We start from the raw sequence: 12,710 nt of genomic DNA, 5'->3' as shown, positions 1-12,710 counted from the left end.
GAACCCTGGTGCTTTTTGTTTGTAATTGGTGTCATTCTTGGGTTTTGTGATAGAAAATACATTTCCAAAGAGATTAGGAGAGATAAAAACAAAATTATATAGAAAAAAATCAGGAATATCATTGTTGGGTGGCCACTGAGGCCAAGTGTATGCTGATTTTAGCAATATGAGGCACAGTTGGATAAGAACATACTCTGTAGGGTTTTAGTCCCAGACTGTCTTGCTTTCTAAGCTGCAAAGTCCAGAAAAAAGTTCCTTAGATTGCCTGTGGTGTGTATTTTTCATTTGTAAAATGGGCATTGTTATGACTTGTATCTAAATGTTCCCCCAGATCTTCCTGTCGTAGTCATAGGTCGGGCCTTTCAGAGGTGGTTGAATCTAGGGTGTGTGATGTTGGGATTAAGGGTGTGATGCTGGCATTGATTCAAGGTGTGATGCTAGGATTAAGGCTGCTCCACCCTGGTGAGAGCAGTACCTGCCCCGAGATAGAATATAAGGGACAGAAAGAGGACTGCTATTGTTGCTTCTTGTTGCTTGTTGCTTCTTTGCTATTTTGAGCTTTGCTGCCTTCTGCCTGCCATAAAATGTTTCTCCTCTGCAATGCCCCTCTGCCTTGCCACCTGCCTTGGAGCCAGCCAACTATGGACTCTACAAACTGTGAGCCAAAGTCCTCCTTAAACTTTGGGTGTTGGGTATTGTGTCTAGACAACAGAAGAAAGGTAACAGACATAATAATAACTATTCCTCATGAAATCATTGTGAATACCTCATAAGACAAAAAGCATTAAGCATTCATATGTGGTCTACATGCATTACCCTTCAAATGATTGTTATTAAGAATATTTGAATATTCTTTCTCAATAAAGGATAAAGAGTTGTAAGAAGTAATAGAAACAGAAATATCTGGAAAAGTCATGTGGTGGGGGACTCTTCCTCTGATGTCTTCCAGTAGAGTATATTATCCTTACAAAGGGTTAGTCTCCTCTCTGAGCCTTGTTTCACATTTATTTTGTTTCTCCATTGGCACCTTTTAGATGAGGACAAATGCTTTTTGAAAAAAACCAAAACAAAAATGTAAAGACTGCATATTTATGTTGAATAACATCAACGGAGTATGTGCATTTATATGTCTTTCATTTAAGTCTGTAGAAATACTTTATCATTGATCCTTTCTTTGGGAAACTGGAGTTCTGTAAAAAAGAATCGGGTTCTGACTTTCAGGTGTTTTTCTATTTGTGGAATACAAATGATTTGATGAATTCTGAAACTTACAAATTAGAAAATGTTCCAAATGATATCCAAAAGTAGAACCATAATTCACATATACAACAACAATGATAGCTAACTGACAACTAATTGAGTGAGTACCAGATACTGGACAGAATTCTTTGCATTTTACGGTAATAGTTTATTTAGTATTCTCTATAACCTGAGTGATGATATTTTTTTTCTTTAAGGTAAGGTAGCATTGGTACATGGAAAAGATGGAATTGGCCAGAATATATGGATGAAAGTGGCAGATCTGAGATGTGAAACAGGGTACAATTCCCAAAGCATGTATTCCCAATTCTCTCGTAGTACATAGTGGTCTAAGTATCATACTCTAAATATGATTTCCCTGAGTGCTATGCCTGTGAATGGACTGAGGGACAGCATGAGCTGTGAGTCTTTACCACTGATAGGTACCCTTCCCTTCATTTGTTGCATCTTTGGCTCCAATAGCTGCATCAGAAGCAGCTGTAATTATCATAAAGACACTGATGTCTGAAGCAGAAGTGGTTCATGAAGAAAGAATTCTCCTTGCATATCCACATGCTGGTCAGTATAATTCAGAGGGATTTCCCTTAATTTGTGGTCATTCTTGTAGCTTCCCAGGGCCATTTCCTAAACAAAGGAAGATCTCTGCACATCAGATTTGGAATAGCCATGGCTTATTGTCCAGCAGTTTTATTGACTCATTTTTTATTCAAACAAATACCAAGACTGACATCCTTAAGCAGAATATTATAAGCTCTGCTAGCTGTTCCCCTGGAGATAATTGATGGAAACATGACTAACGACACTGAATGACTGCAAAAGCAAATGAGGGGGAATGGTCATTGGGCAGGGATACCAGGAGCTCTCCGGGCAGCCTGTTTTATGACTGCTCTGAAAGGACAACAATGTTCTGGCCGGACACTCGCACATGACTTAGAAAACCCCTATGGTCATTTTATTATGTGGTAAATGAACTTCTACAAAGTATCTGCGTAGGTGTGCTCTTTAAAATTTGCCAAGGTGCTTTTCATATGTGATTTGGTGCCTGGATTAATGCCTTTGAGAGGAAGATAAACAAAAGACAGTGCAAGGGGACACTGAGATACATGCTGACATCTGAGGCCATGGTGACAGAGATACATGGTGACAGAGGATGGAGGTTTATTGAAGAATATTGTGAGATTCTAAGGATAGACAGATAGCTAAATCAAAAATATGGTGAATGTTTAAATTTTAAAAAATAACATCATGGTTAAAGACACATTGCCAAGAAAAATGAGGTGTGTTAAAAGTGAAAGGGAGTACTTTGAAAGGGTTTAACAGGAATGTGGTTTTTTTACTATAATAATTTTGTATTTGTTCTACCAATGCTTGAAGAAAGGAGTTGTTCCATTTTCTTTTTTTTTAATTAACTTTATTGGTACATTTGTAGATATATGTAATGATCACATTCATCAAAGGAAATTTATACTTCTACATAATATATATTGATTCATCTTTTTTCCTCAATCCCTTCCCCACCATATTGTTTTTATTAAAATACTCACCATATTTTGTGATCTCTCTATGCTAATCAAGTATTTCTGGCAATTTCTTTCAAACATAAACATTTCTCTGTGTCCTTATCCACCTTATTCATTGGATCAGGCAACATAAGACTTCTGGCTCTTACCCAAAGTCTAAGTGACCACAAAATGTAAACATTATGAATCAATTCATGACATGAAGACAGTCAACAATAGTGCAAATAAAGACTTAAAAGAAGACTTTCAGATCTGCTTCAAAAAATAGCAAGAATGATGGTAGAAGTGTGTTTGGAGCAGGGATATTTTAAGATGAGATTAATGACAATGTATCTTTTTTATGTTATAAGTTTTTTCAAATTTAAGTATTCACCATTTTTATCATGTCACTTGTATAGGCAATAGATGCATTGATGTTACTATTGCTTTTAGCTAGAATAATTTTCAAAGTATAAAATAGTTATAAAAATCATATGAATACATACAATCTTAATTCAGCCACTGGACCTTAGTGTGGAAGACTGGTATATTTATTTTTTAAAGTATTGAAAAATTAGCAAAATAATTATGAAGCATTTCCCTGATAGCTAAAAGTAAGAAGCACATTTTAGAAAGAAATACATTGCTGCACTTAATTTATTTTATGACACTTTACAAATTTTTTTCCCATTAAGTTTATTGGTACATTTTAGGTATAAAATACAGTTACATTCATCGTTGGGATCTTGTACCTTTACATGAGTATCTTGGTTCTTATTTTTTTCCCCTTCCCTTGCCCTCTCTTCACCCCCTCCACCCTTCCCTATTTGCAAAGACCTTGTTTCCATTTTTTTTCCTCTTTTCATATTTTTTCCTTTCCCTTTTTTCCCTTCCCCTACCCCTCCCAATTCACCTGGTCTTTTTGACCTTTTCTTCCTGTTACACAATATCAGTTATACATTTTTTAAATTACAATATTAAGATCTAGGAGACATTACCACAGATTTTACAGAATTTAAAAAGATATAGAAAGCATATTACAAAAATCTGTTTTGAAATAAATTTGACAACTTCTGAGAAGTAACTTGGAAGACAAATTAATGAAACTAACTCTGGAGGAAATATAAAATTTGAATAGCACCTATTAAAGAAAGTATATTCCTAGCTTGAAAACCTACCTATATGACAACAACAAGCTCATATACATTTTAACTGATAAATTATATCAAATAATTAAAGCAGAAAAAATAAGGAACACTTCTCCCCTCATTTTAGGAACTCAACATTGTGCTAATCCTAAAATTGGATAAAGATAATAGAAGAAAAAAGTATGAACATAGATAGAAATTTGTTTAACAAAACAAACTATTGGAAGTCAGATCTGGCAGGATGTAGAAAGTGGTTTTGTTATAGGGATGGCAGTGTTGGTTCAGCATTGGAAGATCCACTCCCAAAATTCATCATTTTAGCAGAGGAAAGCCAAAAGCCATATGATCCTGTCACTAGTTGGAGAAAAAGTATTGGACTAAATTCTACAGCTGTTCATGGTAAAAGCTATCAGGAGCCTAGAAATAGAACAGAAACTTCTCAACAGATTAAAGACATGTACTCCATACTTCTAGCGAGAATACCTTATATAAATGGAGAAGATACAATGCTTTCTCCTTAAGGTGGGGAACAAGGGCAGATATGCTTACTCTTTATCTGTCCATTAAACTTTGAAACCTAGTCCCCAGCAAAATAGTCTGGCAACAAAATGACACAACTAGGATAGGATGGGCATGGCAGAAGCAAAATCTTTATATGTAGATGAAATGATTATCTACAGAGAAAATACTAAGAAATCTCTAGGAGCCCCTAGAACTTGTACTTGAATTTAGCGGGATTAGAAAACACAAGGTATATATAAAAATTCAGGTCTATGCATACTTGCTATAAATGAAGAATTGGATATTGAAATTTAAAAGTTATGTAGGAGTACAAAGGACCTAGAAAAGTTAAAAACAAAAACAGTGCTGTAAGATGTTTAATACCTAATTTTAAGAATTCTTCTAAAGCTACAGTAATTAAGTCAGTGTTGGTGTAAGGAAAGACATATAGATCATTGGAATAAAACAGAGAATCTAGAAATAGAACCACACATATATGGTCCACTGAGTTTTGAAAGATTATTTAACATTAGCATTTTATAGAATATAAACTCGATTCAAAAGCCAAGGAAGAGATAGTGTCTTCAGCAAATGGCACTAGAACACCTGGTATCTGTATATAAAAAAATTAACCTCAACCCTTTTTTTCCATACATGAAAATAACTTGAAGAGATCTATGAACCTAAATAAGAAAGCCTAAAAGCATAAAACTTTAAGAAGAAATTATAAGGGAAAATATTTATGAATTCAGGGTAGGCAAGAACTACCTAGGATACAAAAAACATGATATATAAAAGAAAAAATTGATAAATGGGATCCCATCAAAATTTAGAACTTTAAATGACATCATTAAAATGAAAAGTAGTCCTTAAACAGACCATTTTTACAATGCATATAACCTATGACCAGAATATATAAAGAATTCTTAGAGCTCATTAATAGACAACCCAATTAAAATGTAGACATAAGAAGATGATAAATAGCCAGTATAGCACAAGGAGTGGTGTGCAATTCTAGAATCAGAAAAATACTAATCAGTACAATAATAAGATTAAATTATACACTCATTAGGGAGATGAAGTCAAAAGTTTTAAAAGCCTTGTCATGATTTTTTCTTTTTGTTGGATTCTCCCCCTTTGCGTTTAATTTGTCATGCCCAATGGATTCATTCTGCTGGGTTTCCTGGGGTTGTGATCCTCATTGTCTTTTCCGAGGGTATTGTCTAAAATTTTGTGGAGTGCCAGTTTGGTATTCATGAAGTTCCTGAGGTGCTCTTTATCATGAAAGTATCTTATTTCTCCATCAATTTTGAAAGATAGTTTTGCAGGGTGCATCAGTCTGGGTTGGAGGCTGTTTTCCTTTAGGGCTTGAAATACATCACTCCAAGCTCTTCTTGCCTTGAGGGTTTGCATTGAGAAGTCTGCTGTGATTCTGATGGGCTTTCCTTTGTAGGTGATTTGTTTCTTTTCTCTCACTGCTTGTAAAACTTTGTTCTTCTGTTGGATTTCTGGAATCCTTACTATTATATGCCTATGTGTAGATTTTTTTTGATTAAGGCTAGCTGGAGTCCTATATGTCTCACTTATCTGTATGTCAAGCTCTTTTCCCCTGCTTGGGAAGTTTTCTGCCATCACTTCTGTGAACAGTTTTTTATGTCATCTGCACTCTCTCCTCTTTCTTCATTGACTCCAATCAGTCTTATGTTATTCTTCTTTGCATCATCTAGCAGCTGCTGGATTGATTTCTCATGTTCCCTTACAGTTTTACAGCAATTTTTCTTTTCCTGGTCACTAATTGCAATCTTATCTTCTATATGTGAAATTCTATCCTCACATTGGTTCATTCTGCTGCTCAGACTTTTGATGGAGTTTTTAATCTCTTGAAAATCTGTTTGTATCTGTTTTATGGATTCCATTTGTTTCCTATGTTGGGATTCCATCATGTTCCTCAGCTCCTCTACTTTTTATCTGTGTCCTCTCTATATTTATCAATCATGTCTTGCACTATGAGCACAATCTTTGCTGTTATCTGAGTAATTATTTCTGATTTCAATTTTCCCAAATCCTCTTTTGTTGCCAGTTCAGAGAGTTCAGGTGGTTGAGTATCAGATTGTTCCATCTCATTTCCCTTTGGGAGTGCTGTAGGTGATCCAGAAGTCTGGTTTTGAGACTTGTTTACATGTCTTCTCATTTCCAAGGGAGGGGGTGCTCCTGGCACCCACGCGGCTCACCTTCTCTGCCCCAGGAGCTTGGGATGGCAGCAGGGAAGCTTCCTTCTGGGTTCTGGGACCAGTTCAGCTTCTCTGCCCTAGGAGCCTGGAATGGAGGTGAGGTGCTTCCTTCTGGGTGCTGGGACCGGCTGAGCTTCTCTGCCCTAGGAGACTGGGATGGAGATGGGAAGCTTCCTTCCAGGTGCTGGGACTGGCTGAGCTTCTCTGCCCCGACACTTTACAAATTTAAGCATACAGAATTTAATTTAAGATGTTACAGTAGGTCACACAATTTTTATACCTTAATTCTCTCATCCATAAAGTTGGGTAATATTTATGAAGATTAGATGAGAAAACATAAGTTAAATGTTTAGCAGAGTCTAAACAACTTTGTAGATATCCAATGAATATTATTGTTTTTGTGACTATGCTCATGCATATAAAGGTGAAAGTATTATTAATTTTTACAAAATAATTGATCATTAGTATAGGAGATTAATTAATTTAGACTGGCTTTTTATAAGGACAAACATTTCAAACAAAATAATTGTGGGGAAATAAAACAATTATAATAACATGCTTAGCCCTAATAGGAAGGGTAGGTACATTGCTCAAAAAAGAAAAAATATATTTAAGACTATATGCCTGGATTGCAAAATATACAACTCTTGTTATATTAATATGTTGGATTACCTGACAGAAGTTAGGCTCATTCAATTTGTAGAAGTATAACAATGGAATAGCATAGATATTAAGAGACAAATTTAGACTAAAAAAATCTTAACAGCCAATGTTGTATGCCCAGCCTAGCAAGATAAAATTTAAGTGAAAAGGCTAAAGATAGCAAGTTAGAAAACATATTGAATAAAATCACATTTCATTACATGAAATTTCCAGAAGGAATAAACACAAGAACTTATATTTAAATGTAATGGTTACATCATTAATAGCAGGATCAATTTGATGTATCAGTTACAATGAGCTGGATAAAGAACAGCAAAACAGCCTAAAGGAGAAAAATTTTCTTGGCTATCGATATGTCTCAGAGTAGGGTGGTTTTCTTTCTGGTTAATTTTGTGGCTATATGCCTTCAGGAACCAATGTTGCTATCACACATTAATAAAATGAATTACTTCTCAGCAGGGAAAAGGACCAAGCTATTGATTATGTAGCATGAACAAGGCTCAAATTCATTATGCTAAGTGAAAAGGCCATGGAAAAAGGCGTAGTCAATGGTTATCAGTGGCCAAAGTGCAGGAAGATGATTGACTACAAGGAAGCCTGAGGGGATTTGGGGGAATTCTACAACTACTCTATGTCTTGTTGTTACATGACTATATAAATTTGCCAAAATTTATACATTTTGAACCTGAATTTCACTGTATTTAAGTTTTACTTCCATAAATTTAACAATAAACAAACAAAAAGGATAGATTTGTCATCTTTTGCATTTCTTCCTACCCACTAGGAAATTCACCTCCTGGTTACGAGAAGGCTGCCACATTCTCAGGTATCACAATCAGACAAGCTAATGTCCTGCAGGTGAGAAGCTCTTTCTTTATATGTTCTCTTTTCACATGTAAGAAAAATTTTCAGAAGCCTCTCTCACTACCCTGTCACACCATTTCCTTACACATCTCACAGACTAAACCTGGTTCACACATACACTACTTAATCATTCTGGTGAGGAAACCTAATTAACACAATTTAACCTTGAGCTTGAGATAGAGACACCTTCTCTTAGACTAGTACTTGAACACATTAGGAATTCAGAAAGAAAGAAAGCCTAGAAGTGGCTGATATAACTACGAGAGGTGAATTGTCAGTGTTTTCTCACCTGACTAGAAACCTTGTAATTTTATTCAACTTTGGACTAAGTCAATAGGACTCATGTAATAACTACCTCTAAAAACAAAACAAATTAATAAAAACAAATCTGAGCTAATGCTTGGCTTTACTTGCTTACTTTGCTTGTATATAGTGGTACTTCCATCTACTGACAAATGCATCTTCTTATAATTAGGGAATGAATGCCCCTCCACGTAATACCCTTGAAGAAAATTTCTTGATAAGACATAGATTTGGAAAATATGTTACATGAGCACTTAATGCAAGAAATAGTACTATCATGTGGAAGGCAATTTAGATATCTTTATGTTGCCAAAAACTAGAGAAAGAACCATAAGCAGAAGGTACAATATAATTTAAAGGGCAAATTTCAAATATAATTGGAGTTATCCCAATTTCCAATATTGGTGAGTTTTTCATCACTGTGAGTATTCAAGCCTGACCTACAACATTGCCTGTGAGGATGTGGTAGAAGAAAACTCTAGTGTAGCCAAGGAGTACTGGAATGGGATGCCTCAAGACTTTCCCATATCTATATGATGTTAGTCATTTTTCTTTGATACACAAGGAAATATATATGTATTGAGGTTGTATACACAGAGTATTCAGATATATATTCATATATCAAATAATATATAACATATATTCATATCTATTATATATATATGACTATTATATATATATCTTGGTTTGTGAGCATAATTATTCTGGAAACATGCTTATTGTCCAAAGTACGTGTATATCAAAGCGAATTTCGCCATAAGAAATATTGGAACCTCAGATGATTCATTCCAGAACCCCCAAATATTCATATAAAATCACTACAATATTGTAATATAATATAAATTAATAAAGAAAATATGAAATATAAGGAAAAATAAACAAATTAACAAATTAACCTGCACTTACCTTTGAAAACCTTCATGGTCAGTGTGAGGGACACAAGAAAGGAGGGGCATTGTGTAGGACAACTTTCACTATCACTACTGGAATCACTGCTGACACTCAATGGAATCTTTTTCTTTTCATGAAACTTTAACAAGGAACCTATCCAACAACACTTGCTTCTGCATCTTTTTGAGGATTTTGTGGAAATGTGACATTGCATCGTCGTTAAACACATTTAGTGCTCACACTGCTCCAGCCTTATTCTGGTGGTGCTTTTCTACAAAATTTTGCACTGTTTCCAACATTTTACAATCTCCTTAATCTCAGTTGAAGTGAGGGATTCCTCTGCCTGTTTCTTTTCCTCCTCAGTAGCCATGATCTTCTCCATAAGCTCCTGCAGCTGTGAAACAATCACACACAAATCTGCTGTGACACAGACAGAGAAGAACCATTGGCTCAGTTGTGACATGTGATCTTTGGCATCACATAACACTCTTATCGCAAGACATCACTCATTTACCAAGTTAAAATTTAGGGCTCGACATGGCGGCACATACCTGTAATCTTAGCTCTCAGGAGGCTGAGATAGGAGGATTGCTGTGAGTTCGAAGCCAACCTGGACTACATAGTGAGACCATGTCTCAGACAGAAAACAGGGCCAGTGGGGGATTTAGCTCAGTGGTGCCACTGCTTGCCTCATAAGCGCAAGGTCCAGAGTTCAATCTCCCGTACCAAAAAAACCCCCAGATAAAAACCAACCAAACAAACAAAAAAAACAAGTTAAAACTTATTAGAAGTGCTTGTTTATCTTGCAGAACACTCACAGAACAAGTTCCTAGCAATCCAAAGTAGATATATATGTATATATAAAATGCTCTCATCAACAAACTGAAAAGGAACACATAATAAAACACAGATGTGTTACATGAGCTAGTAATTAGTTTAAAAAAATCTAAGGGGAATTTGGATGAGAGGTGGAAAATGTTTGACTCAGGGTAAGTAGAAGTCCTTGATCTGGGTGGAATCCATTCACAATGAAAACTCCAGAGAAACTTTTTCTTCAAAATGTCCCTTTCTTAGTAGAAACTCTAGCACTAGGGATGCAGCTCAGTCATAAGGCACTTGCTTAGCATGCTCTAAATCCCTGGGTGTGATCCTCAACACAAATACAAACACAAACATACAGAGAGAAAGAGAGAATGAATCTGACCCTGTGGTGATCATGTTCGAAAACCAAAACTTTCAAAGTCTTCCCAGTTTGTGGTTTATATATATATATGTTTTTAGAAAATACAAAGTGGACAATTATCACTACCATTGAGCATTTTCATAAACTTTTATAGCTATGAGAAATGAGATTTCTAACTTGTCTATAAAAGAAAGAAAAACAAATGATAAAAAATTCTCCATGGTATGCACAGTGTTGATTTTTTTCTTGAATTATTTTTATTAGCAGTAGTATTTTTACTTAAAGCAACTTCTCGTTTTTAAAACATTTAATGGAACTAGAAAGGTCAAGAATAAAAATAATACTTTATTATCAACTGAGCCAATTGATGAACTTTACATTGCATGAATTACTGTCATAATTATTGTCCTAATTGTGGAAAACTGGCGCTAATTTGAAATCATTTAAATGTATCAGATAAATTTAAGCAGCTGCCCAACTATCAACACTTCACTGGAAATACAGTATAACTCAAACTCTTTGGTGTAAGGGCTCACTTAATAACACAGGTGTGCCTGGTTTATTTTTAGCAGCCTACAAAATCCGAAGTTAAAAAGCAAATAAAGTGTGTGGGCAGCTCTTTTTTTGCATCATCTAGTTACAACTGACAACTTTTACCACAAGTTAAGTGAGGATTTTTTTCTCAAGTTACTTAAAAGCTCACAAATAACTAGAAGTACATCCACACCAAGAGGCTTCTTTGGTGGATGATTTATGTTGTGCTGGGAAAATGAAAAGAAAACTAAAAAGACCTTAATTTAGGGAAAGCCTCAGCCTGAGGAACTCAAATATAAGAAAACAAAAGGGTAAGAAATTGGAAATTGGAGATTATGAGCTGATTATGTTTTTAAATTTTGTATGCATACTGAATACTCATATTATGGTTTAGATCTAAAACGTTCCCCCGAAGTCTCATACATTCAGAAGAGGAGCTTGTCAGGAAGAGGGGAGGGGAGGTGGGTCACGGAAGCTGTGACCTGAGTGGGAGTATTCCTGACCCTCACTTCTTCTTTCTCTCTGCCGAACAGCTTTGCTCTGCCATGCTGCTTCTGCCCTAGAGACAGCCCACCATGGACTAAATTCACTGAAACTGTGAGCCCAAGTACTTCTCTTCCTTGAGGTTGAGGATGTAGGGCATTTTGTCCCAACAAGGGGAAAGTGACTAGTACAGCCCACACTCTATAAAGCCCCATATTCATCTTTAGGATAACACAGTGATGTAGATAACAGTTTTTATTTTCTTCCCCAGTGATTTTAGCATTGTTATAAAGAGCAAAAAGTAACACTTTTGGTATAGATTTTGTCTAACTTTAACACTAAGTTAAATTATGTTCCAATGATTCTGGTCATATTAAATGAGTTTATAAGAACACATTTTCAGAAGCAATTTACACTTACCTATGGGATCTAAATAAGTGTAGAGAGAGTATCCAGTTAGCAGCATTTTCTACAAGAGTAAGGGCTTCTCTACTTTGTTGATCAAATTAAAATGCTGCATCAATTTGTTTTTACAACTAGTGCATTATCTATTAACTCACTAAAACTTAGTTTGAATGTTTTTGTAATATTCTTTTAGCAGTTTCACAGGAATGATTAAAAATATTCTGTAAGGGTAAAACTGCTCTAACCGCTGGACTCAGGACAGTGATTTTCACTTCCATGCTTTTTCTAGTCTGCTTCTCCAGCTGGTCAAATCTGACAGTCCCTGCCTCTTACAGACACTGCAGTGAGCCTCACTGGCGCCCCCTTCCGTCTGTTGGGTGATTGCTTCTCTGGGAGAAGTGATATCCAGCCCTACTGGATTTGCCCCTTCAGGTCTTCACACCTCTTCTCAATTTATTGATTTTCAAATCTGTACGCAATTCAGAATCACGAGACATGGTTTAAAAATGTGAAAGTCAAGAAGAACCCAGAAACAACTAAAACAAAATCTCTAGGGATAGAGTGTGGCCACTGCGAATTTTTAAGTATCTTCCCAGCTGATTTTGGTACATGGTAGAAATTAAGAAACTGGTTGATTTAGGATAGGATTTACCCCCAAGCAATTTGTTGTCATAAAGGAGCAGAATTTAAGCTCATCTTTTCCATGTTATTTTCCTGTCATACTTGTGACAGCCATGTGCAGTGT

General features: G+C 35.6%; 1 long non-coding RNA gene across 1 annotated transcript; it reads right to left on the bottom strand.

Moving 5' to 3' along the window:
* Window positions 1–5,250: 5,250 nt before the first annotated feature.
* On the bottom strand, window positions 5,251–10,180 carry LOC147828902 (uncharacterized). The gene is made up of 3 exons (XR_015449998.1): window positions 9,912–10,180; window positions 9,376–9,754; window positions 5,251–6,854 (listed from the first exon to the last, which is right to left on the bottom strand). It is a non-coding gene; the product is annotated as an uncharacterized LOC147828902 (long non-coding RNA).
* Between the last annotated feature and the right edge of the window lie 2,530 nt (window positions 10,181–12,710).

The sequence above is a fragment of the Heterocephalus glaber genome, unplaced genomic scaffold (assembly GCF_053883595.1).
Source record: "Heterocephalus glaber isolate CG9 unplaced genomic scaffold, H.glaber_assembly_v1.0 deba00000896, whole genome shotgun sequence".
NCBI classification, from domain to species: Eukaryota; Metazoa; Chordata; class Mammalia; order Rodentia; family Bathyergidae; genus Heterocephalus; species Heterocephalus glaber.
The sequence above is the reverse complement of the archived record's forward strand: the minus strand, read 5'-3'. Positions and strand labels throughout refer to the sequence as shown.